Genomic DNA, 25,962 nt, shown 5'->3' on the forward strand with positions numbered 1-25,962 from the left:
TGTTGCTTCTGGTTGTAAACAGTATTTCAAAGCAATTTCAGTTAATAGTCTATGCAAATTTGGTTTGTGTTAAGTGGCCACTGTACAACGGCCATGGGGCCGCACACCCACACTCAAACACACCCGCACACACCCGCACACACACACACACACACACACTTCACTAGACACGCTGCTTTGGCAAGTGCTGAGCTGCGAGCTGTTTATCAATGCAAATATTTTGCATACGCCACGTTGCACGTAAATTGCAAGTGCACATCCGACGTCAAAAACGACGCCGAGGACGTCGTCGTCTTCTTCTTTTGTGCTGGGTAGCTAGAGTAAATACACACGCGCTTCCCGCTGAAAGGCCTAAAAATGTATGGGTGTGCGTGTGTGTGTGTGTGTGTGTGTGGCACATGCATAATGAAAAGCGTGGCACACAGACAGGCGGCACTGGCAAAGTTTCACACTCTAGCAGGCCCCTCGATTCCCCTACTCGTCGTTAACTGTGTTTGCGCTGGGCATTTTAAATGAAAAGCTAAAAGGTAAAAAGGTAAAGCCAAATACCCCACATACCCGCCGGGCACACGAGCCGAGCTCGCCACGGCTCGCATCTAGGCATAAAGAAAATATGCTTAAGTAAAATGAGCAATTAAGGATTATTGCTCGGTTTGCCCATTTAAATTGTGGGGTAATAACTGAAAAAGTGAAAGCTGCGCCCACGTAAACCACAGCGGGAAAAGAACTTTAAAGCGCGCCTGACAGCTGCTGTAAGTGTGTGCGTGCGTGCGCTCGCTACTTAACAGCATGTGTTGGCATAAGTGCGCGAAAGGCTATAAACGAGAGAGCCTGGAGAGCGTCCTAAAAGGACTCGGCCCTATTACTCTATTGAGTGGCTTTGTATAAAGAGTCCTACCTCTTCATTTCACAACTGAAGCGTGTTTAGATTTAGACATGAAATGAATTATGCATTCATGCTGACACCTTGGAAATCATAATAAGATAGGGCGAGAAGTTGTGTACTTGGACATTAAAATGACAGCAAAAGACATAAAACAAATATTATAGTTCCCCATCTAGATGGAGGCCGTCAGAATGTTTTTTGTTTTTTTTTTTTTTTTTTTTTTTAATGCAGCCCGGACACTTTACAGCATCGTTGTTATGGCTTCCGATAGTTAAGCAAGGAACTCTTTAAATTCTAAATTTGATGTAATAAACGGGATTTGTGAAAAAATATACAAGCTGCACACCTCACTTCTTTTCGAATTGCAATTAATATAAATAAAATACTCGATGCTTCAATATTATTTTATTCATATACATATAGAGCCATCAGATATCAGTCCACCATGGAAAAGGGGTATCACAATGTTTTGGTTCCGAATAATAACTAGACCATGTGCATCACAATGTGAGGAACCATCACATATAACAGGTCGTGATAATTTCAGCTGAAATGAGTATTCCAATCCGATTAAAACTAGACCGCGTTATGGGTTTCACGAGGACAGATCTTGAAGATTATAGCAGTTTTTAAGAGCATTTTGCAGCTTCTCCCGCGTACGGTGCCATGTGCTTAAAATGCGGATTCATTTATTTTTGTGCACTTCAGAGTCGAGCTCTGTTAATTAAATTTGCTCGCAATGGCATTTATGAAGTACAAAGCTCCCGTCTATCCCCTAACAGCTGACAAAACATATATCAAACAAATTGCTGAAACAAAATGATTAACTCTCAAAAGCAGCGCCACATGCGTCCAGTATTCGAGCACTTGCTTCTGGTTAGTCTCCAAGCTCTATTCTATTCCAATTTTTGTTTCGTTCTCTTCTTCTTTTTCTCTGTTTTTACCAAAGATATGAAACAGCAACAGAGCCACAAGCAGAAGCAGAAGCTACTGTTGGGGAATCAGCAGCAGCCACGCAACTTTTTGCTGTCATTTTGAGTAAATTTTTCATTTAAAATACCCTGTGAAATCGTGATTGGCCAAACGGGGTACACTCTACCTGCTTGAAGCAGCGTTCGCCGGAATCAAATATATTTTACTTCAAATCAGTAGAGTCATTTGAATAGATATATATGTTTATATAATACCAGTTTGTTCCATCTGTTTTATTCCATCATCCTAATCGAGGGTATTTATCGAACGAAAGCTGCCTGCAAGTTGTATTGTTAGTTATTATTAGTCGCATTCGCATTGTTCTGCAGACTTGACTCGTTTGCTTGGCTGGCTGGTCATTCATTCAGCTGCCTCTGGCGCGGAGGGCTAGTCTCCTGCTGCTGCTTCTTCTTCTGCTCCTGGGCGACAGAGATTAATGAGAATTGCCGCATTTAGTTAATTTTGACAACTGCGTCGCTGACTATGAGTATTATTGCTCTGAGGGGACAGCGCATTGAGCTGTACATTTTGTGGGCACAATCTAATTGTTGCCTTCACGCCCCGCCACAAGCTCGAGTTTGTCACTCCAACCACCCATCCACGCAACCACGCAACCAGGCAACCAGGCAACCACCAAAAAAAGGAGCAAATGCGCTGAAACTCGGCTCCAAACTTCCTCTCATTGTGTGTAAGGCGAAATTTCGTTTTGCGACTGTTGCTGCGGTTCATTAAACTTTTGAGTTTCATTTGTCATTTCCGAGAGACGGCGGCTGGCATCGGGGGCGTGGCTGGTTGGCTCCTTCCTCGACTGACGCATTGTTTTAATCCTCGCATAACAATTGAAATGTATTTGTCAGATAAACTTTTGTTTGCCACACCAACAACACCAATAACACCAACAACAGCGGCAACAGAACTCGCAACTCTGTCTGTGGCCTGTCGCACCCCGGGGAAAATGCTGAAATACATTGATTCCGTTTTCCAGTTCTACTAAAAACTGCGCTTAAAGCATTGTCGCATTTGTCGACAGGAATTCGTCAATAAATTGCCTTTAATTAGCTGGAGTCGTATTGTAAATAAATATTTACAAGGAGAAGCTCTTCTCAACTAAATAAATCTCTCTAATATCCAACAATACAGTTCGGTTAAATTTGGCTAAACTAAGCGAATCAGAAATTAATTTTGACCCTTTCTCATACTCTACTTCTCTTTAAGTATCGTCGACAACTGTATTTTACCTCATTATTCTTGATTGCTCGACTCTGAAACACGCGCTAATGTTGCTTTTCACTTATTTTCCACCCGTTCCGACCATTGCATTAAACGCCTTTTTCTTCATATTGAGTAGCTCTCGCTTTGCCATTCTCTCTCTCCTTCTCTCTTTCTGGCTATCAATGACATCCAGCTCTCAACCTGCCTCTCGGGCTCATTACCATAGCAATGGCAATGGCAATGGCAATGGCAATGGCAGTGGCAATGGGGATCGTGATTGCGAATGCGACTGGCAATGGGTACGAAGCTGTTAATTACAAGTAGTGCAAGGGAATTACTTTACTATATACATATTATGTACAATACGCAATATACATACATATATGTATATATTTTCATGTAGGAGAAACACATGGCACCTTAATCGTTATATTTCTTAATTAAATTAATTGCAATTGGCCCGATCTGCTTGAATTCGGTCCCAGCACGCGGCTATTAGCATTTTAATAAAAGTTTACTGCCGCCAGTGAAAAGAGAAGGGATCGGAAAGTATTGGGTCGGAAATGCAAACGTATATGTCTGATTCTTCAATGGACAAGGAAACGGCCCGACGAAAAGCGTCGAACCAAGTTGAATTTTTTGTTAATATGAAAATAATGCAGTTACAACAACAACAACAACAACAACAGCAGGCAAACAACGAGGCCATACAACAACAAAGGCAATAACTGTGAATGCACCTCATGTGTGAATGTGTTTTTGGTTTGCCTCGACTGAGCTGCAACTGCAACTGCAACTGTGGGGTTGGGGTTGGGGTATGCGTAGAACGCTACAACGAAACGAGCGCAAGGCGCCCAATAACTTTTGGTCCATCCCCCCTTGTGCCGCTCACAAATTTCATTACCCGCAACACTCTATCTGGGTGCCTCCTACGGTTTGTTTAATGCAATTAAGCGAAGCGGAAGTGATTCTGCCAACAGCTGGCTGTTCGACTGAAGGAATGACTGACTCAATGAATGAATGAGCGAATGAATAACTGACAGATAGATGGACAGATAGACAGGCAGTCAGACTTAACGGCTTGCTCTTCTCACATCTCAGTCATTCGCTCAACTGCCTCGAGTGACGCCTGCTAATGAATCATTGCACTTGGCGCGACGCGTTGGCCAAAGCCGACAATGGCCAGCAGCTGAACAAAGGAAACAGATCTAAAAACAAAAGAAGAAGCCACAGAAATTACGTAAACAGTAATACCCTGTACTCACACTATTATTATGCAAAAAGGTTTGAAGAAATATTGGAAAAACAAAAATAACATGCAAATATTATCAATGCATAATATATGCCGTATTTAACAAATAATAATCATATTAAATAAATAAATGATAAAATTCTTGAAATCCTAACTAACAATTTAAAGAGAAAGAACTTAATTGAGCCTGACAACCAATCGAATAATTGGCACTCACAAGACATACACTAGAGCTTCGCTTAACCGAATAGTAAAAGTTGATTGAGTTTTTAGATTTATCGAATATTTGGCAAGTTTGCGTAGAAGAGCATCAGGTCAACATATCAGTTGGCAGACATTCGCTTGTGAATGAGCTGGATATCAATTATGTATCCGAGTAAAAGCGCAGCTCAGCTGCATGAGAAACGTATATGTCAGTTATTTAAACTTGTTTTCCGGTAAGCTTCCGTAGATCCTTAGATTAATACACTTGCTGCGCTGCCTTCGGATTACGAGGTATTGAAAAAGTTTTGCCTTTTGCGGCTAGGCATAGTAGGGCGGAGAGGGCACAAGATTTTTTATTTAACAGCGCAAGTTTTAATTTCTTTTTCTTGTGCGGCGCATTGTTTCCGGCTCTTGGCAACGAATGTGGCAGCCAAGTTGCAAGCTTCATCCTGGCTAGCTGGTGGCTTGCAAACTAAAGTGCAAAATGCAAAAAAAGGGAGACAACTGGGTGTGGGCGTGGCACTTGCCTCAAGTTGTTGCAGCGGTTTTGTTGGCATTTCCCTTTGTTTTGTTTTGGTTTATGCGGCGCATGTTAAAGTGGCTTCAGCTGCCAGCTGCTGGAAGCTACAAGCTGCCAGCTGAGGGCGTGAATTTGATTACCGAGCAGAAGAGCAGCAGGAGCCACCATAATAGCGCATGCCATAATTATTGTCAGACTGTGGCCTTTTTATACTGTCATGCCATGTGGCTGGCACATAAGATTGCACTTTGTTGCAGAGTGCAAAAAAGTTGCTGGCAAGACAAACAAACAAACAAATCAACGAGACGATGGCCAAGAGCAACAAACTGCAGCTGAAGAAGAAGAAGAAACAGCTGACAGCCAGAGCATCAACTGCACCCATATGTTTGCCAAGTTTATGCCAGTTTGTTACGTTACGGGCGAGCACACATGTATGTATATGTGTGTACGTGCATGTATGTACGTGTACACATATATAAAATAAAAGCAGGACAACTGCATAGGGCATGAAACTGAAGTTTATGTCTACAATTTGCCACTGTAAATGCAGCAGCAACTGGCCACGCCCCACTGCTTATCGCTCAAGCTTAAGTTGAAGTTGAAGTTGAAGTGCAAGTGACAGGTAGGTGCAAGAACAGGAGAAGTGCGCTGGAGAGCAGAGCAGGAGAAGAGCACAGAAGGGCACATAATAAGCCTCAAGAGGGTCAACTAAAAAGCCGTTAAAGGACGCATGAGAGGGACTAAAGATGCAGTAGCCTTTGATGCAGGAGAAAAACAAAAGAGAGTAGGGAAAGCTCGCAAGAAATCGGAGCCTAACAAAACTGACAGATCAAATATATAGATAATTAGATATGGAATGCAAAATTTTGATCAAATAATTCAAATAAATAAATTCAGTGCATAATTCTTAAGTTTTTAAATTAATTTAAAGCTAAAAAATTCATAAATATATTTTAGTTTTGCGGACAACCTTTAGACCTTGTCGAATAATATCAGAAAAAAATTTTGTTTGCCCAAACCTTTTTAATTTAGCAACAGCATCTATTTCCAATTTCTTCTGCTGAGAGAGAGAGTGAGAGAGAGAGAGACCGAGTGAATGTCAATTGCAAAACTCTTAACCACATGTTAGATTATGTTGTCAGCAAATTGGCATTCGATACGATTAGATCGATTATACAATCTGTATTACTGCAGCCATTTTGTGTGTTGACAAGCTGTAAATAGATTTTAGCTCCCGGCCAGACATTCCATCAGCGATTGTGCTGCACAATTTAGCTTTGAGCGAACATTGTGCATACGCAGCGTATGACATTTATTTATTGCTGATTGTTACGCACGCACACATGCACACCTGTACAGATGTAGACATGTGCGCAGCATCACAATAGTGTGGCACGTGGTTTGTTGCACAAACGTAGAGCCGAACATAACATTGGGCTTATCGAATGCCAAAATCGCCTGCATATCAAATTAATTGAAGGCAAAGCAAAGTACCGCTGGACCTGAATTATTTAGTCAGTTCCAGAGGGAGAGAGTCATGGGACGATATAACTTTACAATGCAGCAGCACACATGCATTAGCAATGCGATGGCAGCTCAAAAGGCGCAAAAACAAAAATGAGAAAATAAAAACAATCGAGTATTCCCACACGTGCTGCCATGTTCTGGCAATTGAAACTCAATTTAGTCAACAGGCCAGTCGAGAGACAGCGAAACACACACAGAGTGAGAGAAAGAGAGAGATACACACACAAACACTGCACTCGACAGTCGACAGTCGACAGTCTCGGCACACTCGAGTCGAGCCGACAAAAATGCATTTTACAAATTTCACGCCAATTGCCATAAAAGCCGTAAGTGAAATACATAGTCAAGTCAAGTGCAGCGCAAAGGCGGCATGGCGGCAGCTGCAGAGCACAGATTCAGAGCTGCCAGGCTCAACTACAAATCGGAGCTCCTTGCCGGCTCTATGCTGTATGTCCTTTGGCATTTGGCACTGATTCCAGCAATGTCCTTATTCGACTCACGTTTGGCCAATGTGTCGCCACAGCGCCACAGCGACAATCAACCAGCCGCGACATTGTTCTTGTTGTTGTTGCTGCTGCTGCTGCTGTTGTTGCCCTATTGAGCCTGCCCAGCTGGTCGCCCACAGTCATAGGCCCCATGTGCGGCTGGTTGGGCACCAACGGGCGCTGATTGTATGTATATAGCGCCTGGCTGGGCAATTAAATGTGCGGCAGGGGCGTGGCTCAAAAACTTTAAAACAAATTGCCGAATACAACAACAATTAATGGGAATTTATTTTCAAACTCATTTCGCTGTAATTGCCAAGCAGCAGGCAGAGCAAAATACAAAATAAAATGAAAAAAATATGTAAAAGCGAAATACCAAACGAGGGACAGTTGAAGCCAATGTTTAATATCCTAATTAACATTTTAAGATCCATTTAAAAACCCAAAACAGCTATAAGAAGTATAATTTATAGATCTGATCAAGAACATTTAAATTTTGATTATATAATAATTTTTTAATACTGATCATAATTTTCAATAGATAATTAAATTAAAAATAAAAAAAATTTTGATAATTTTAAAACTAAATTCAATTATGACCATCCAAAAAATTGACATTACAAGGATAATAGAAAATTTAGAAATCTGCGAATTGAAATAATTTTTTTAGTCGATTTTCTTTTGAGACTTTTACTAAACTTTTAAAGAATGAAGATAAGAAGGATCATAAAAAAAAATTTTAAGAAAAGTTTCATTTATTAGAAACGGATTGAATATTATATTTAAGAATTGCTTAACTAATGATTCAAATGAAGACAAATTTCAAGACAATCTAGGTTAAAAAGAAAATAAATAATTTATAAGATAAGGCCAAAAAAACCCAAGATCCCAGCTAAATGAAAGGTAAACTTTTTTTTGTTTAAGCCTAATTGGGAATAATAAATAATTGAATGCATGTTTTAGTAAAATTCTATTTATAGAAATGATTTCTATTGATTATTCGAATTTTACTGCCCCCTGACTCTTCTGGCTATTTTTTTTACTTGCAATATTTCTGCAGTTAAATTTGTGTGCTGTTTGCTGAACTTGTGGGTCAACCCACTTCAGTATTGGAGCTGGCATTTCAGAGCATTTACGCTCAGCTCATTTACAATAAATTTTGGACAGCCTACACAGTAAAAGGCTTAACACGCCTGGGCCCGCCCCAAGTCCTTTGCTTGTTCTCTAGCCATTTCTAGCAACATTTCAGCTGCTTTATGAGCTGCAATTGTGGCCTGGCGTTCCCCTCGGCTGGGCCGCCAACGACGGCCAACTGGCGACTGTAAATAACTTTGCTTATTTGAACATTTATTGGTGACGTAAACGGCTTGTAGCATTGTCCCCACACCGCCAAGGACTGCATGGGGGATGTCTGCGAGAGAGCGAGACAGCGTTGGGCTTATTGCCTCGATTTTTACTCGTGTTAATTTCCTGTAACTCGGCATTTGTGAAATAACAAGAGGCCAGCCGACTCAAGTGTAATATCCGAGACAGAGCTTCAATAGAGCCTCTACAGAGCCGCTCTTTGGCTCTTTGGCTCAGCGGTTCAGTCACGAGTTCGAGTTCAAGTTGAGTTTACGAGTGCTCTCAAACGAGTATGTGTCAGGTTAATGCCACCGGCTGTGAATTGGTCTTCTAAAGCTCGTAAAACTCGCTTCCACGCCATGTTGCATGCTACATAAAATATGATGAAGGGCACTTAAGGCAGGCCGCCAACGCTCGTCTCGTGTGTTGACAGCTATCAAATGTGTACACAACATGCATAAATGAATGCGACGTACACACACTCGCACACATACACATCAACACTCACACACCCGTCGGGAGAGGTGTTTGGTGACAAAGGCGTTTGCTTTCATAAATATTAAAGCAGGCCAAAGGTTTTGGGCCACAAAATCAACGCCAAACGCCAGCCGACAATTTATGAGTAGCGCAAAATATAATAATCATAATTTATCAGCATTTGTTTGCCTGCCAGAGCTGCAAGAGTTGCAACTAGCTGTAAAGTATTTCGTATGCAATTGCTGCAACAGTTGCAGCTGGCCAATAATTCAGGGCAAAATTTGTTGCACAGCTTCGACAGTTTTCAGCAGCTGCAACAGCGCAGCCGGGTGAAATCCGAGCTGATCAGAGCTGCAGCCCGTGTAGAGAAAACAAAGTCCGGCCTGCTGCAAAAAAAAAAAAAAAAAAATGTGTAAGCAAAACAATCAAAAGGAGTAACTGCCTCGAGTTTGGTCTTATAAAAATAAGTTCAACTTTTTATCGGCATGCGAAAACTTTTCATGATTGCGAAATACGTATAGCTTGTATATACCTGAAGCGATTGTGAGATATTAGTTTAAAAACTCTGCATAAAACTCCTCAAGTCAAGTAAATCAATACATTTGACTGCGATTATATTCAGATTAATATAGATCTTCTTCTGAGCCCAGGTTTTAAGCATGAACATAAATATATACCTTAAATGTAGAGTATCTACCGTCTATATATTCTATATGGTCTATAAATTACATATTGTTATCGCTAAGATTGTAAGACTGGTCTACATATTATATATTCTTATCTAATCGATTGAGATTGATCTATTGATCATTCTCATGCTCAGCGTTCGTTTCCCACATATGCTGTCCGTTTACAGAGTCCATATCTTTTCCGTTATATTTTTCTATCGCACTATCTGTTAGTCGTTGAGTGTGTAGGAGGCATGTATACGATCGTTGTTCATTTGTAAATTCATGTCTGATCATAAATCGAATATACAAGAATTTAATTTTAAATTTTGTATTCTATTACAATATTTTATTTTGTCTTTAATAATACATAAAAAATACAGTACAATTTTATTTAAAACTCAAGGCTTTAAATTAAGAATATGAAATTACGATGAACATTACGAAATAATATATCTCATATATGTATAAGTAAAATAGTAATATTCAACATCAGGCTAGGTGAAGAAATGAATGTGATGTAAATGCTCGAAGTACTTGTTGACGTTGTCGGTCAACTCCTCTACGTCTGTTGACTACGCATCTGCACGCTTCCCTTCGTTCCAATTGTCCTTGATGGTTACGCTCGTCTCGTGCCTCATGCAACTGTGATGCACGTAACTGCGCCATGCTCACACACACATCTGCATTGCTTTGTTTTCTTTCTTTATCTGATCTTGTTGCTCTGCTATCTTGCATGCCTCTAGCTTTGAGTGTTCGACGAATCAAATTAGCCCCTTTGCGTGCTCGTGGCATTGTTGTCTTTTAATCAAACATAAATAAATTAAGTTGAAAACAGTTTTGTGATAAAAAGTGACTAAATATTGAATTCGATTGCTCATTATTTGTCTTACCTTTTGTACTAATGAAAACACGTATATTTATTAATCACGTAATAATAATAATTGCTTAACATGAGAGCATGACCGAAAACTGTCAGTGTTATCAAGCCTACTGGGGAAATTCTCAATGACAATGCAAAGATCCTCTATAGCAATAGCCTGTTACATACTTTTCACAAAGCCATTACACCTTGATTTCCCATTTTCAATGGGTTCAGGGTATATAAATAATAATAATAAAAATACAAAGAATATAATAAATAAATAAATATTTATTCAAATAATATAACGTAGTAAATCAAAAACAAAATTTATTAATAAATTTCTAGGCAAATGAATTTGAATTAAAAATGCAAGCGTCAACCTAAAAATAACTTGGAATTTATTCAATTAGAATATTTATATATTTACTAAAGCAGAATTTTGTTTGGTTGATTGATTTGTAATGATTCCTTGAATGTTCCCAAATAAGGTTCGATTCAATTCGCACAATTTCTGCTCGAGTAGAAATCAATTTATGTGAGTCACGGGAAACAATATCTGGCAGTTTTTTGTTTTTGCTAAGTAATCATTGGAAATCGGAGAAGTTTGCAAAAAGTAAGGGCAAACCGAAAATCAATTAAGTCCGTCTAGCATTACACAGTTCAAAGCAGCTCCCACATGCCAGATACTGCCTAATTAAACTGAGCCTCTCTGAATGCCTTTGACCCTTTGCCTGCTCCAGCCAACACTTAGCAACTCATTAACGTTCGGGCCTGGATATTGATGAAAGACAACCAAATCTGCACCCATTGATGCCAATTGACCCGAGTGGGGGAAGTACACGTTAGAGGGGCACATAGGGGTGGCTTGGGGTAGCCTGGTTTCCCAGCAGATTTTAATCTGCTACAAATGAGGAAATCCCAGAAAACCGACAGATTAAATTTGTATGCCACTTGCAACAACGGATGTGTGGGGCATGTGTGTAAAGTAAGTTGAACTTCCGTTAGGCCAGACGCGCGAGTGTGTGTGTGTGTATGTGCGCCCAAGCGTTGGTCATAAAGTTTTCCACATGTGAAAAACAAAAGTCGCCAAGGCACAAACACACTCAACAATGATATGGAGGGCGAGCTGAGGAGACGACGAGGCTTAGATATAGCCACAAAAAGAAAGAGCATTTCATTATTTATGGAAAGCCAACGCAAATTATGTGCTCACACACACATACAACAGCCGTGTCTGTGTGAGGAATTTAGAGAAAATGGCTGCCGCTGTAGCAGTTAGTTAGCCTTACTAGAGGGAGAGAGAGAGAGAGATAGCTCTCTGTGAGCGCTGTGTCAAATGTAATTTTGTGTAAAAATTTTCATGAATGAAAACGTTTTTGTCGTCGCACACTCCACACTCACACAGACTCACACACACACACGCTGCCTTGGGCTTGTTAACAATTGTGTAGCATATTTTTGGGGGTCAGTCGAGCATGGCACACATGTTGGCAGTTTAGCTGCCGCACAGGCTTATATATTTCAGCTGGGGAATATGCACACTAAATTCTCTATCTCTATCTCACTGCACAGTACATACACACGCACACTGACTTAGACACACATTTGGCTGTGTGCACTTAAGCACTCGAAATTAATTTGACATTTTTATACACTAAACAGAGCCTAGCAAATCGCAAATCGCAAAACCTCCACAAACGGAGCTTACTCTAACCAACTGCTGAGGCCTGTAGGGCATTGAAGCTGCTTAAGTGCCCGACCATTTACCGCTCTGTAGATCATTTTTATACTCCAGGTTCTCTGTGTCTACGTCCATCGACTCGGGCTGATTTCGTGTGCGGTTTTTGTGGCAAAGTTGCAACTTGATTAATGGCAGTTGCAATGCGATTTCAATTGCTTGCGACCCGCCGCAGTTGAAAAGAGCGAAGAGCGAGAGAGGGAAACGATGAGCGAGAGAGGCAGCATGCGCATTGTGCTGTGCTGTGCGGTTGTATTCAATTTGTCAGAGTACAAGCCAGAAACTGTCGCACATTCTTTGCAGTTTATATTCCATTTGCCAGAGCATTTATCAATCGAGGCAAATCGGAGACAGAAAGGCAAGCCATTAATATGATTTTCTCAACTTCACTCATTTTATTTTGAAATACTTTCTGTTATTAATTATAATTTTGAATTGCAGCCGTAATTAAGGGCGGCCGACACCAAATGAGGGTCCTTTATTTCACTCCCTTGCGAAGTCACAGAGCAATGCTCAATGTTAATCCAAGTGCGAAATTCTGAATGCTGTCATTTACTTTTAATTGCTTTTTAATAACGTTGTTATTTATATAAACGAAGACTGCGCAATTACTTGACAATTAATTGCTCAGAAGTAATTGCGGAAATTAATAAAATATTTATATTCCGGAGATATGCGAGCTGCACTCAGCTTCGAAGGATCCCCCATAGAATTGATGTCCACATCTTACGTATTAATAAATATTCTTTTTAAATTCATTTATCAAGGGCGAATATATTTAATTCAGAAAACAGTAAAAATTCAGTTAAGCTAAGCTCAAGTACTCGTTATCATTTTCTAATTTTTCCATGATGACCATTTATTTGAAGTTTCCCAAATTAGTAATAGCAATACAATTTTTACTGACATTTTAAAATTTGTATTTTTTTTACTTTATTTTCAAGGCTAGTTAAATCATTTAATTACTTAAAATAATTATTTGATCTGTATAGATCAATGCTTATTTATGATATGTTAAATTCTTTCATTATTATTATTATTATAAATTCTTTTTTTTTTTTTTGTACATAAAATTAAATTCTTTCTTTTTACATATTATTAAATTCTCTTATTATTTTTAAAGATAACTGTAAGACATATGTATTGCCAGGTCAACAATATGTATCTCACAAGTATATTTAAAATTCAGATTCTTTACAATTTTGAATATTCAATCTTCATATTAACAGCTCTAAAGGCAAGACCTACATACCTCAGGATGAAAAGGGCAAACAAATTTTTTATAACCGTTCGTTATCTATCATTTCTTATCCAGTTATAGAGCATATATAGATGATAAAATCTGCTAGCTCATTTGATCTATATATGTGTGTGATCCATGTATATCTTAATTGGCTCTTTAAACTTATGTTCTTATGTCAGTTAACTGTCTTTTTTCTCAGCTATAACTAGGCTCTATTCGATATTGAAATTGTTAAAGTACTCTACGATTCGCTCTTTGGGCAATGGCAAAAGTAATTTGTGACATTGCTCGCATTCCTTGTCGGCAAGTTTCATGCGGACAATCCACTTAGCAGCAAAGCTTTTGGTGCGATTTATAGACCTGCCCGTTGACTCCTAGCATATGCATAATTTTTCAAGTCTCTACAAGCTCCGCTCGCTGCTGGCTGCCGGCTGCCGGCTGCCAGCTGCTCACTGCTCGTTGGAATCATATCGTAAAATAAAATCACAAGTGCTTTTAATTTGTCGTAGTAAATGCACAGCCCACTAGTTGTGAGGGGCTTAAGCTCCCACACACACGCACACATGCTGCTCGTTACTTAGCACACATTTAATTTTGTTACCAATACTCAAGCACTCTTCCACCCGCACACACACACACACACACACACACACACACGCACATAAGTAGATGTCCTGGCTTTTGGTTGAGGCTTGGGCACGAGCAGTGAGGGGGAAGGGGTTCGGGCTCGGGGTTCGGGGCTCGGGGCTCTACTTTGGCCCAAGTTTTTGGCGCGACATAAAACTATGCGGCAAATTTATATGTTGCCATGCTTCAGCGCCTGCTGCTCATGAATAAAGTGGGCGTGGCATATAAAAGAAGAGAGGCGGCTACAGTGGGCAATTGCTGTTGCCAAATGCTAATGACACTTTAACAATTTATTTAAAGTAAGTAGAATATCAAGTCTTATATGAATATGAGCAGTTGTATTATTTCGTTTAGCCTCTGCATATGTCATGCATATATGTATCTCTCAGAGTTCTTTAATTTGTATGATAAAAGTTTAGAAATATATCATTATTGCCAGGGTCATTGAGAGTGACCAAAAATTATATACAAGGTACACTTTGAATGAAAATTCGGGATCAAATATACAGTAAACGCTCAAGGGTGCGTCGATATAGCCGGAAGACGCAATATATGTAAAAGTTTGCTTATATAAGTTTTTCTAGGGATTAGAAATTTCATCGCAATACGGACGCTGTAAACGGAATCGTATAACCAGATTCTAAGGTATTACATAGTTTGATTAGCCTGTAATAGCGGTCCAAATCTGAATACGATTTCTCAGAATGCCTTGAGAAAGTCAATTAATTTAAATGCAAATAGAACGCATTATAGACATATGCTAAGCTAAAAGCTTATAAAATTGGCAAAAATATGATTTGAGTTCTTGGTTTCGATGCAAAAATCAAAATATTTGTTGACGAAACTAGACTGATTGTAAGTTTAAAGCGTATTTCAGCACGCTCTACACGCCTGGGGCTGAAAAGCGTTTTGAGCATTAAAAATTGTGGCTTGCACGCAGAGAAAAATAATCGCCGGCATCGGTGGAAATTGAATTTGCGAATGCTCAGCCACAAACGCAAAAACCACGAGTGAAATCTATGCACGTACACACAACACGAATGCAAACATATATACTATATATATACATGTATATATACAATATTTCCATCTCTTTTGTGCGCAAAGGCAACGTGTGTAAGCCACAACACATTTCAAATGCGTTGTGCGCCATAGGCGTGGCAAATCGGGGGACTGTCGCCTAGTGTCGCCACGACTAGCCTAGTCTAGTTGCCGTTGCCCTGCTCGGGATCTAAGCCTTATAAATTAGCGGTTAGATTGAGCGTCATAAATCGAGCGATTAATTTTAAAGTGAGCGTGCGTCTGCTTGTTTATCTAGGACGACAACACTTTATGCGCCCACTTTAAAATCACGATGAAATTTAAGCAGGCTTTGGCTGACAGCGTGACAAGGGGCTGCAGAAAATAACGTGGGTTCAGCAGGTGGCTAAGCCGAAACAAAAAATTAGCAAACCTCTTTCACAATTGATATAAGGCACTCTAAATGACAGAAAGATATCTGCAAAATTATTCAAAATCAAAGATATGTATGTATGTATGTATATTTGGAAACAACAGGCGAATCACAGCGTAAATGAATTTTGAATGAGCTCAGATTAAAATTGTTTTTCTGGCTTCTCTATCTCTTTTTCTAATTTATTTTATTGAAATCAGACCGTTGACCCGATCTTGACTATTTTTTGGCTAGGAGTGTTATTTTTTTAATACCCTGGAGCCATTAAAAAAGGATTGGGTATAACGACTTTATGTTATGCCACAGACAAAGTTCACGTCGATCTAAGTAAATTTAATGATGTCATCAACCATAAGAGTAAGTACTCGATATTGTAAATCTTCGTTTTAATATATCATACGCCTCCTTCTGCCTGATCCACAGAAAGGTCATTCCAGTACAAGCGGACGACAATAGAACAGCAAACGCATCCTTTGTGTCCTTAATTATGGTTAGGTAAACGAAACTACGAGTCCTTGAAATGCAAGCTCTGCGCAGGACGAAACTAGTGATATGGGAGCACTCGACATAATTATTTTAATTCATTTTATAGTTATAGTAAAGAAAACCTAAAATTGAATGCTCCTATTCATACATTTAGTATATAAACTTATTTATTGAAATTTTCAATTTGCATTCTATGTAAATTCAAAGAAAATTAATTAAATTAGTGATTAATTGTGTTGACAAGATTTATCGAAGCGAAGTCAACTGTCGAATTATTCACTTCGGTTTTACTCAATTTCTCCGGCAAAATATTTCTCTGCCAAATGCAATTCGCTACAGACTCTTGTTAAATTTTAATATAAATTAAGTCTCCACCATTCCATCTTCACGCTTTCTATATGACGGAATTTTAGTCGAGTTGATAAATGTAAATATTTAATTACTTTATTGGTTTCCTACCTGCCTACATAGCATATTTTGTACCTGCATCAACCCGTGCTGCATTCTTGTAGGTTGCCGCAGTAATTTACCTAAACGATGCACAAAAAAAAAAAACCAAAAAAAAAAACGAATATATGTATCTAATTAAAATGAAGAAGCACAAAAAATGAGCTTATGAATGCGCTACGCTGCGTCGCATCTGTGTGCTTAGCGCTTCGCCTAACTTCATGCCGCATAAATTTCGCGTCGTGGCCTACTCCTCCCACTCGTCCTGCGAGTCCCACTCGCTCCGATAGCCCTGCGTGTTGAGAGTTAGAGTCCCAGGCAAAGGCCCAGGCCCAAGCTGTTTGTTTATGCTGCCGAGCTGCATTTTTATGTGCTGCCAGCCAGCAGCTAGTGCGCCAACATCAGCAGGCCACTCCATCAGCTGCCCGAGTACATTGCACAGTACACTGCGCAACAAAATGAAGAACAGGCGGCTTGATAATGTGTGCCTTTTATTAAGTAAACAGTTTCCAAAGCAAGCCATGTACACTACAGATGGATTGTTTCTAAGTTTCTCAACAAATAAAAAGTGGTTTACCAATAAAAAGAGATACTTAAGTCCAAACTTTATTATGCTATCCTCAAAAAAATGTTTTCACATATTTATATTCATTCATATATATATTTATTATTATTTAGAAATAATTTATAGAAGAGATAAAAGCATGACTAGACATTTTGTGAATACATAGATTATCTCATATTATATATATACATATGTATATGTACATACAGATGTATATGACTATGTCCAGATATTAGCAAATGCATAAGGCGATTTCAGGTCATGCAGAGTAAACGAGCAACTGATTGATCGATTGATTCGTTCAACAGGTTTTCTTCTAGTTTATTGGGTGCATTTGCTGGCACTTGGCTGATATGTGGATGTGTAAATATTGTGATTGTATTAATCAGTCAATCTTTATTGCATTTTGGCGGCGTCATTGAATTTATCAATTTTGATTCCCAGCTGGATGTACAGTGTGTCAGAGGGAGACTTGCGTCGGCGTTGCTTTTTAATAAAATTAGCTCTGGCATTGGCTGCTTGTTTATGCAGGCAACAGTCAAGCGAGAGCGAGAGCGAGAGCGAGAGCGAGAGGGCGAAGAGTGCGACTCTCATGTTGCATAGACTTTTAGTTGTATGTGTGTGTGTGCGTATGTGGCCGTATGTACTTGGCTGCTTATTATGCATGAATTTGAAATGAAGTCGCGAGCGTGACACAAACTCATGACCGCCCCCAGGCGCCCACTTCAACAGTCACTACCGCGCCGCCCCCGCACCCGCCCACGTTCCGCCCACGTTCCGCCCACTTACAAGTAAGAGTTGTAGTAGAGCTGCCTTTTTTGCTGCCTGTCTAACCCAAGCGCGCACACACACATACACACAAAATTTACACATTCGCATTACGATATGCATTTAATACGAGCAGGTCGCAAGACTTTACTGAAATGCTCGAAAAAAGGGAACAAAATTGGAAAACCCCATAAAACTCTTTGCCCCAAATGAGAATTGAGAAACGGCAATGGGCATGCGGGACTAAGCGACGCATCGTTCGCGACGTCGTCATATTATGCATACGCGTAGTTAAACTCGTAATGAAATTTGTAGCGAATGGGCGCTGATTGTTTATAGCCCTTAAGTGGGCAGCCCACTTGGAATGGAAATAGAAGGTCAGGGATCAGAGCTGGCGGCTGTTGAAACTGACCTACGAATTGGATGTTGGAGTTTGGGCCCAGCTGAGGTCTATTATGCAAACGACTGGACAACTAGGAATAGAAAATTGAATTACTCTAAATATTGTTATGCCTGTTTACAAAATTGTTCAAATTAACATATTAGATAGGCATCTATGTAAGTTCCAGAGACCTTTCGGCTACCCCTTGGGTATAACCTAGTTCTTTGAATATAGTTAAAGAGAGAATTTACTTATTTTTTTAAGTAAGTCCACTTTATAGACATATCTGAATTAAAGATTATGGGTAAAATCCATTGACTCCTGTGAGTTAATCAGGAAACAAGCTTCATTTTGTTGTGGCAATTCTGTGTTATACGCTTAGTGGCAACGCTATCAAGTATCAAGTGCTGTTAAGGGCATATTTTACTTAGTCTCACTCAAGCAACCAAAGTTTCGCGCCAACACATTTTTATTATTTTTATTTATTTATTTTTTTTTTTTTAACTGAAAATAGCATGATTTAAGGCATTATACAATAGTTTTTCAAATATTTGGGCCTTTCTGTTAAAGCAAATAAAAATAAATCCCATAAGTCTGACCGCTTTGAGCTTCGATTTCACAATTATTCAGTAGAGAGATGTTCGCGCTCTTCAAGTTCTACCCTTACAGAAATTATTATTTATTACTACATATGTTCATACATATATGTCGAAGATGTGGGATTAGCATTTTCTATTTTATTAAAGTCCATGACCGGACGCTTTCTGGGCCGCGATAACTTCGCTTTACCATTTCTCTGTGTTCTATGTGTACTCACACACATTCTCGCTCTCATGTATAGCAATTGTTATTCTTACCTCGCTCTGACTTACTGTCGGGCCCGGCTGTGTCAGGCAGAGACGTCTGCCAGGTTAGGATATCGAGAAAAACGAATGGAATTGAAATAACGGCAGTCGCATAGTCACACATACAATCTTAAGCGCTATTGCGAAGTACATTTTATTCTTTCCTCTTTATTTTGTTCATGACACATGCTTATAATAGTGATAACAAAATATTGTGAAGACACGACATATATAACAACCAAGTTAGCAGTGTATGCAAATGATATAATATACAATTAGAGTAACACATAACAAGTAAGAAATCTCTCGTCGAGACTGCTCGACTACGAGATCCCCTGAACCCTACAAGCAACTGATATTTCAATAATAGTTAGCACACACACACGCACACACACACACGCATACAAACAAATACACGCACACACATACACATACAAATAAACACACGCATACCCACACACACACGCATATACAGGCGGTTGCGCTGCAGTGTGGCAATATTATGAGAACTTATTTGTTGAATAATTTAATTTCTAGACGTACTATCGTAATGAAACGTAATCATGATGTTTAAATGTATGTGTATACCGAAGCACAAGTCTCTAGTATTTGATATACGACTTTTACAAAGATGAGGGTGAGGGGGTGAATTAAGGGGTGGGGGTAAATTTTAACAAAAACCTAAATTGTATAAAATTCATCTTAATATACATTTTAAATTTGGAGACTCTAGCTTGAAAGATGTAGGAGATATAATTTTTTAAGTGATCTTCGATAAGGTTTTTTATCGATAAAAAAGTATCGGAATGAGTTATCGTTTTTTAGTGATAAACTCGATATGCGCGTGATATATACGGACATTTTAAAAAAAAGTTGAAGTCTCTAGCTCTTATATCTTCTGAAATCGACGCGTTCAAACATACGGACAGACGGGCGGACGGACGGACGGACGGACGGACGCACGGACGCACGGACGGACAGACAGACGGACAGGGCTAAATCGACTCAGCTCGTCGCCCTGATCAAGAATATATATACTTTGTGGGGTCTGCCACGCCTCCTTCTGCCTGTTACATACATTTTAACAAAACCATTATACCCTGATTTCCCATTTTCAATGGGTTCAGGGTATAAAAATACATATAAATCTACATTGGGAAGCTCTAGCTCTAAGGTATAAGATACATATAGAATTAAATAACTTGCTTTCGATAAGACTTTTAATCGATAATAAAATATCAGAAATAGTTATCGTTTTTTATAGAAATCCCGATATGCACGTTATATACACGCCCCTAGGTTTATGGTAAAGATTTTTTCAATTTGTCATTTCATTTATAGTATTTTGTGAAATGAATACATTCGACACAGTTATCATATTGCTTTCAACTTGACATTTATGACAATTATTCAGCTAATAATTGAGCGCAATGAAATCTCCATTCTGGAGATCTCAGCATAATGTTAACGCCAAGTTTTCTATTGAAATACGCAGCAAACTTTGTCGACTTTGTGAAAACTCGCTCCGTGTCTGGGGTTGAAGAAAACTATTTAAGCGAACAGTAAAATAAGATTTTCATTTGCAAATTACAAATGCTAAAATCAGTTGAACGTTGCTTATAACTTATGAAGTTTTAAGCTACCTAAGTTTTAGCAGAGCTCCCCTTAAAGCCCCGACAAATGTTTATGTGCCCCACGCCCCGCGCATGCACCTCCTCAATGCAATTTATTAAACTAACTACTTAAGCATGCGAGAAAACATATAAAACAAAAGAGAGCGACAAGAAAAGACTGAAAGAAAGCGAGTCAGAGAGAGGGACAGTGAGAGACAGAGAGACGTACCGCTTTGATTGACTGAAATATCCTAGAAGATATCCTGTGAGGTATAATTCGCTCTTGTATGAAAACTGTTTTGGAAAATTTAGTCGACGGATGACAAAAAACGTTGCTAAAAATTCTTTATAGACAGAAACCGCCTTAGCTCTTTTCGATTTCTCATATACATATATTATATATATAGGAGCACGCCTTCAGTAAGAATTTTAATTACTACAGGGTATACAAATAATCTAAGGCACTCTCAGAGCGGGAAGCACTTAGAGTCAAGCAGCGCAGCGTAGCGAGCCAGCTGAAGGGGCCTGCAGCAAGGATAAGGCAATGAGATTGAGCAAGAGACGGGCGGGAGTAAAAGTGGCGAAGTAGGGCTTCGCCTGAACACCCGGTGTACTCAAGTGGCGGCAGAGCACTTCAAGGAGATATTTTCAACACACTTTGGCTTCGACAGCACCAGCAACAGCAAGAGCAAGAGCAACAAGGACAATGGGCGCTAGGCATTTGCAACTTAATTGCAATGTGTGAGGTGCGCGTATGTGTGCGTGTGAAGGTGTTGGGTATAGAGGGGCGTGGCATGTGCTTTGCATTATGCATGAGGCGCCGACATACGGGCGGCCCGTCATAATCATTTTGTGAGCTGCCTTCTATGTGCTAATTGCAATTAAACAATAATATGAATGTAAGAGAGGACATACGGTAAGAAAGACAGCGAGAGAGAGATAGAGGGAGAGAGCGTGACTGCGTCTAGTGGAAATTTGTGAAAAATTCGTTTAGAAAAGTGAAAAGGGCGCGTAATTGCGTCGCGCATGTCGCGTTTTACGCAGTAAAAGGCATTTAATTAAATGTTAAGAACAACACGAAGCAACAGAAACAACAACAACAGACAATTAACAAGGCCTAATTTTGTTGCTGTTGCTGCCTTTTCGAGTCGCATTTGTTGCCTTTGCCATAGTCTGCATGTATTTGCATATCATTAAGCCGAGCCATAGCAAAAATTCGCCCTCTTTCTGGCACTCCTTGAGTGCATTACCAACACTCGCAAGGCGCGAGTCAAGAGTTGCTCAAAGGAAAGCAGGCTGTAGGCCATGTATTTAATTGCCTACAGCATTGTCATCGGCATTTCAAATAGTCAAAAGGACAATTTCCGTATAAATAAATACAACTTGTCGCTAGAGCTTCACAATAATCAATTACATGTCGATAACTATCAAGTAATATCCATTTTAGTCGAGGGGCTCATTGTTGAACATATGTGGAAGTGTAAGGTACGCAGATAAATAAAAGATCGTGGAGTATTAAATTCCGTGTCTGTCTTCGGAGAAAGCTGTGCTATTTCCTCAGTAGTATGTAGTAGATGATCACGTATAATTGGATAAAGAAAATGTCAGTGACACGCAAGAAATAATCAATATTAAAACCGTTATAGCATACCATGGCGATCTGCGGAAGACCAGTTCTAGTTATTCTGTTATTATGATAACCTTTTACATGATAACTCCTATTTCCTGCCTAAATCTAAATCTCATATCTTAAATATTCTCAAATGGAAAGTTTATTTTGGAAATCAAGTTTTTTCCCAAAGGAATCCTTTCCAAATAAACTTTCCATAACAAACTAAAATATATGAACTCTAAATTTCCTTCCAATTACACATTTCTATGTTTCGAAAGGGTTTTTTTTTTGCGAAATTGAAATTTTAAAGCAAAACGGTTAGAAAACGTCTGTGTCACATACTTGCAAAAAATAAGAACTCAACTCGCTCTACTTTCCGAAAAAATCCATTTCAATTTAGGCGTTTGTATACTAACAAGCAACAACAAATTGCGAAAATGCTTTTCCATTAGTTGACATACGATCATTTCGACGATATATTGCACAGTAGATTCCCGGACTTTTACACAATAAATCTGTATTCCGAACAGAACAATAAAAATAATATTGTGTTTCAAGTCATTAATTTAAAAGTCAGATTTTTTAGAAAGCGAAGGTAGCCAATACTTAAAATACTTTAAGTTAGATTAAATTTTATATAACCTAAAATAAATAAAACCATGTTGATTCGTGAGGAACCTTCTTTGCGTCAACATAGATAAACAGACACTGAGCTCAAGTTTTCATTTAAACTCTAAACTATATGTGATATAATATACACTTAACTAACGCTTTGATCACTCTGCTGTCTTTAGCCGGAGGTTGGCCGCAGTGGCAGTCATAAAGAGTCATTAAGTAGCGCACTTTCTGGCTGGGCTGCTGCATGCTTTGTGGCCCGGTGGAAAGTGTGTTTTATAACAGCCCGTAAAAGCGGCCACGACAAATATTTAAGCTGAGCGCAAAAAACTGTGAGAATTTACGAGCGGTGTGCGGTGAGGTGAGGGGAGATGAGAAGAAATTGTGGAGAGTGGCTCTGCTGTTCACGTTTATCTAGTCCGAAACACAGGTCGGGGGCAAAATTGACAACTCAATTGCGAAAACTATTTACACGCAATTAGGCGAAATGACAGGGCGCCACAGCTCACGGCAAAGTTGTCAAGTGAAATGCGAGCAAAGGCACATAAAAAGAGGTATAACAAAAGGACGGCCAGGCACACCCTGGCTGACAGGCTGACTAGCTGGCTGCCTGACTGCCTGGCTGCCTAGCTGCCGCCTCCCAGTTGCTCCGCTGAGTCTCGAGTGTAAATATTGACCAGGCCCGAACAAACTGTGGCACAGGCAGCGCCAAGCAGCGAGCAGCCACTGAGGAGCAGGAGCCCGAGCAAGGCGGCAGAGCTCATTCATAAATGCATTAGCAAGCTGTCAGGCAGTGCAATCGAATTCATGTTGGCATTAAACGTAAATTATGCAGTCCATGAATTTAACATGGCTGAGCAAACCACTCGGACACCGACCACCAACCACCGACCACCAACCACGTACGTACGTACGTACGAATACTTGTCAAGGTGACTGTAAACGGATTCTGTGTTTATTACATGAGCCGCATTTCAATATGCCAAGGACATGTCGGGCTTCAAACTTGCATAACGTGTGCGACACTAATAATATATAATGGTAAATATTAACTGGCTTTGTCCGGTCAATGTATTTCGATCTTGTTTATTTTTAAATGAGGCGAGGCATATCCGTTTTAAGCCAAAGTTGGGTTTTTGATAAACAATCTAAAGACATTCTAAAATATTTATTCAATCAAACGGATTGCTTGTGAAGATATGTATGCAGCGGTAAAAAATAAGGCGAGCTCTCTATGTAGTTGAAGTATGAATTTTCATTAAAATGAATGAACAATTATTAAATTAAACATTTTTTCTTTTGAAACAACTCTTCATTATAACTGTTGAAATAATTAGAGAAAAATAGAAGCATTTTTTGAATGATTTCTTATGTGTATATGATTTACATACAAACAAGAAAGTTTCAACCAGTTTTTCTCCAACTTTCCAGTTTCCCTTAAGTCGGTTTCTATCTCTGGGAAAATGACCAACTGCCATGCAGCTTGCTAAGGCTCTAGCACTTTAGGCAGCATGTTAGCCCTCAAAGAGTTCACACACGTATATACACGTTATAGTGAATATATATTGCATCTAACACTCGACTTATTTGTATTGCATGCCGACTTGTGACCCAGTTACGTCTTGTTGTTTGGCCTTGAGCGACAACTTGTACTAACTTCTCCTAGCTCTCCTAGCTTCTCCAGTTGTCCTCGCATTGCAGCTGACATTTGTTCACACACAAGCACACACACACAGTCAAACATCCGCAATCACTGCACGTGTGTGTGCTGTGTTGGAGAGTGTCTGTGTCTCTTGGGTTCGGCCTTTTGCATGATTTAAAACTATTTAACTTCTTTTGGCCTCTTCTCGTGAACTCTCGTACTTTCTTGCTTTGCTTTGTTTTGTTACGCTTTTTGACATTTTGCGCTGTGATTTCCCATTTTGCACCTTTTATTCTGAGTGGTTTTACGAGTAACAAAATCCTCAGTTCCAGCTCCGTGTCCTCCGCTGTCTCTATGGTTGCCTAACTAAAAAATGTATGAGTTTTTTAACCTTGCTGCAAATGTCAAACAACAAAAAAAAAAAAAAAAAAAAAAAAACAAAAAAAAACTAAAAAAATAGAATATAATACAAAAATTTGCTGACAAGTCCAAATGCTCGACGGGTTGCCCCTGTACAGAAGTTGTTGTGCATCTCTCTTACTCGCTGCCTTTCTCTCTCCCTCACTATATCTCTCACTCTCTTCCCGTGTGTCTGTAAATTGTTAATTACTATTGTGATGCACATTGTATTTTTGTAGGCCAATTGCTAGCAACGGCAGCGGCAATGCGGAAAGAAATGCTGCAAATGCGGCGTATGCGTAATATTTTTTGTTGGCTTACTTTGACGTTCGGTGGGCTTAAAAGATTGCTGCACACACAAATGAATGGAGATATATACATATATATATATATATATATATATATATATATATATACATGTATTTGTGGTTAAGACTGTGTACGAAATGCTTAAGTCTGTAAAGAACAATTGCAGCTCGCCCACATTTGCATTAATTATATTAAATGTATTTAAGATAAAAATACTAAAAGTGAGAGAACAAAAGGCTTACGTAAAGTCATACAAAAGAAATACAATCGAAGCACGAGAAGCAGGTTTATCACATTATATTGTAGAAGATTTATAAAAAATATATTTCTAAAGGAAATTTAATTAATAAGAGTTAAAAGCGAAGAAATATATATAAGAATATACATATATATATATATATATATATATATATATACATATACAGAAGAATTCAATGACAAAAGGAATTCAATGCAGATGTATTTATGAATTGAAATTATTTATTGAAGAATGTGGGAGTACCTAAAAAAAATTAATTCTCTTCCCATAACTTAGTTCTAAATTCAATGAATTTCAGTTAAATTTAGCTACTCCTGTTTCTATTTTCATTTAATTAAAGATCTCGTCATAACTGATTGGCAAAACAATAGTAAAATTTGCACACGATGAGAATTAAATTAATTTGTTATTCGCATTAGGCACGTCTGAATTTGAACGAATTGTAAAATCTGCGTGCTCGATATAATTTTTCGCACCGCAATGCAAATGCAAATAGGGGTATTTATGCAGCAGTTCAGGCAATTCATTCTGCTTACGGCTCGCTTGA

At 39.0% G+C, this 25,962-nt stretch overlaps 1 protein-coding gene across 8 annotated transcripts in view; it reads left to right on the forward strand.

Annotated features, from left to right (window-relative positions):
- nAChRalpha6 (nicotinic acetylcholine receptor alpha6) overlaps positions 1-25,962 on the forward strand; it is a 137,027-nt gene that overhangs the window by 67,502 nt on the left and 43,563 nt on the right. The window lies entirely within an intron of this gene.

The sequence above is a fragment of the Drosophila navojoa genome, chromosome 3, assembly GCF_054131105.1.
Source record: "Drosophila navojoa isolate 15081-1374.11 chromosome 3, UAZ_NAV_1.0, whole genome shotgun sequence".
Taxonomy (NCBI): Eukaryota; Metazoa; Arthropoda; class Insecta; order Diptera; family Drosophilidae; genus Drosophila; species Drosophila navojoa.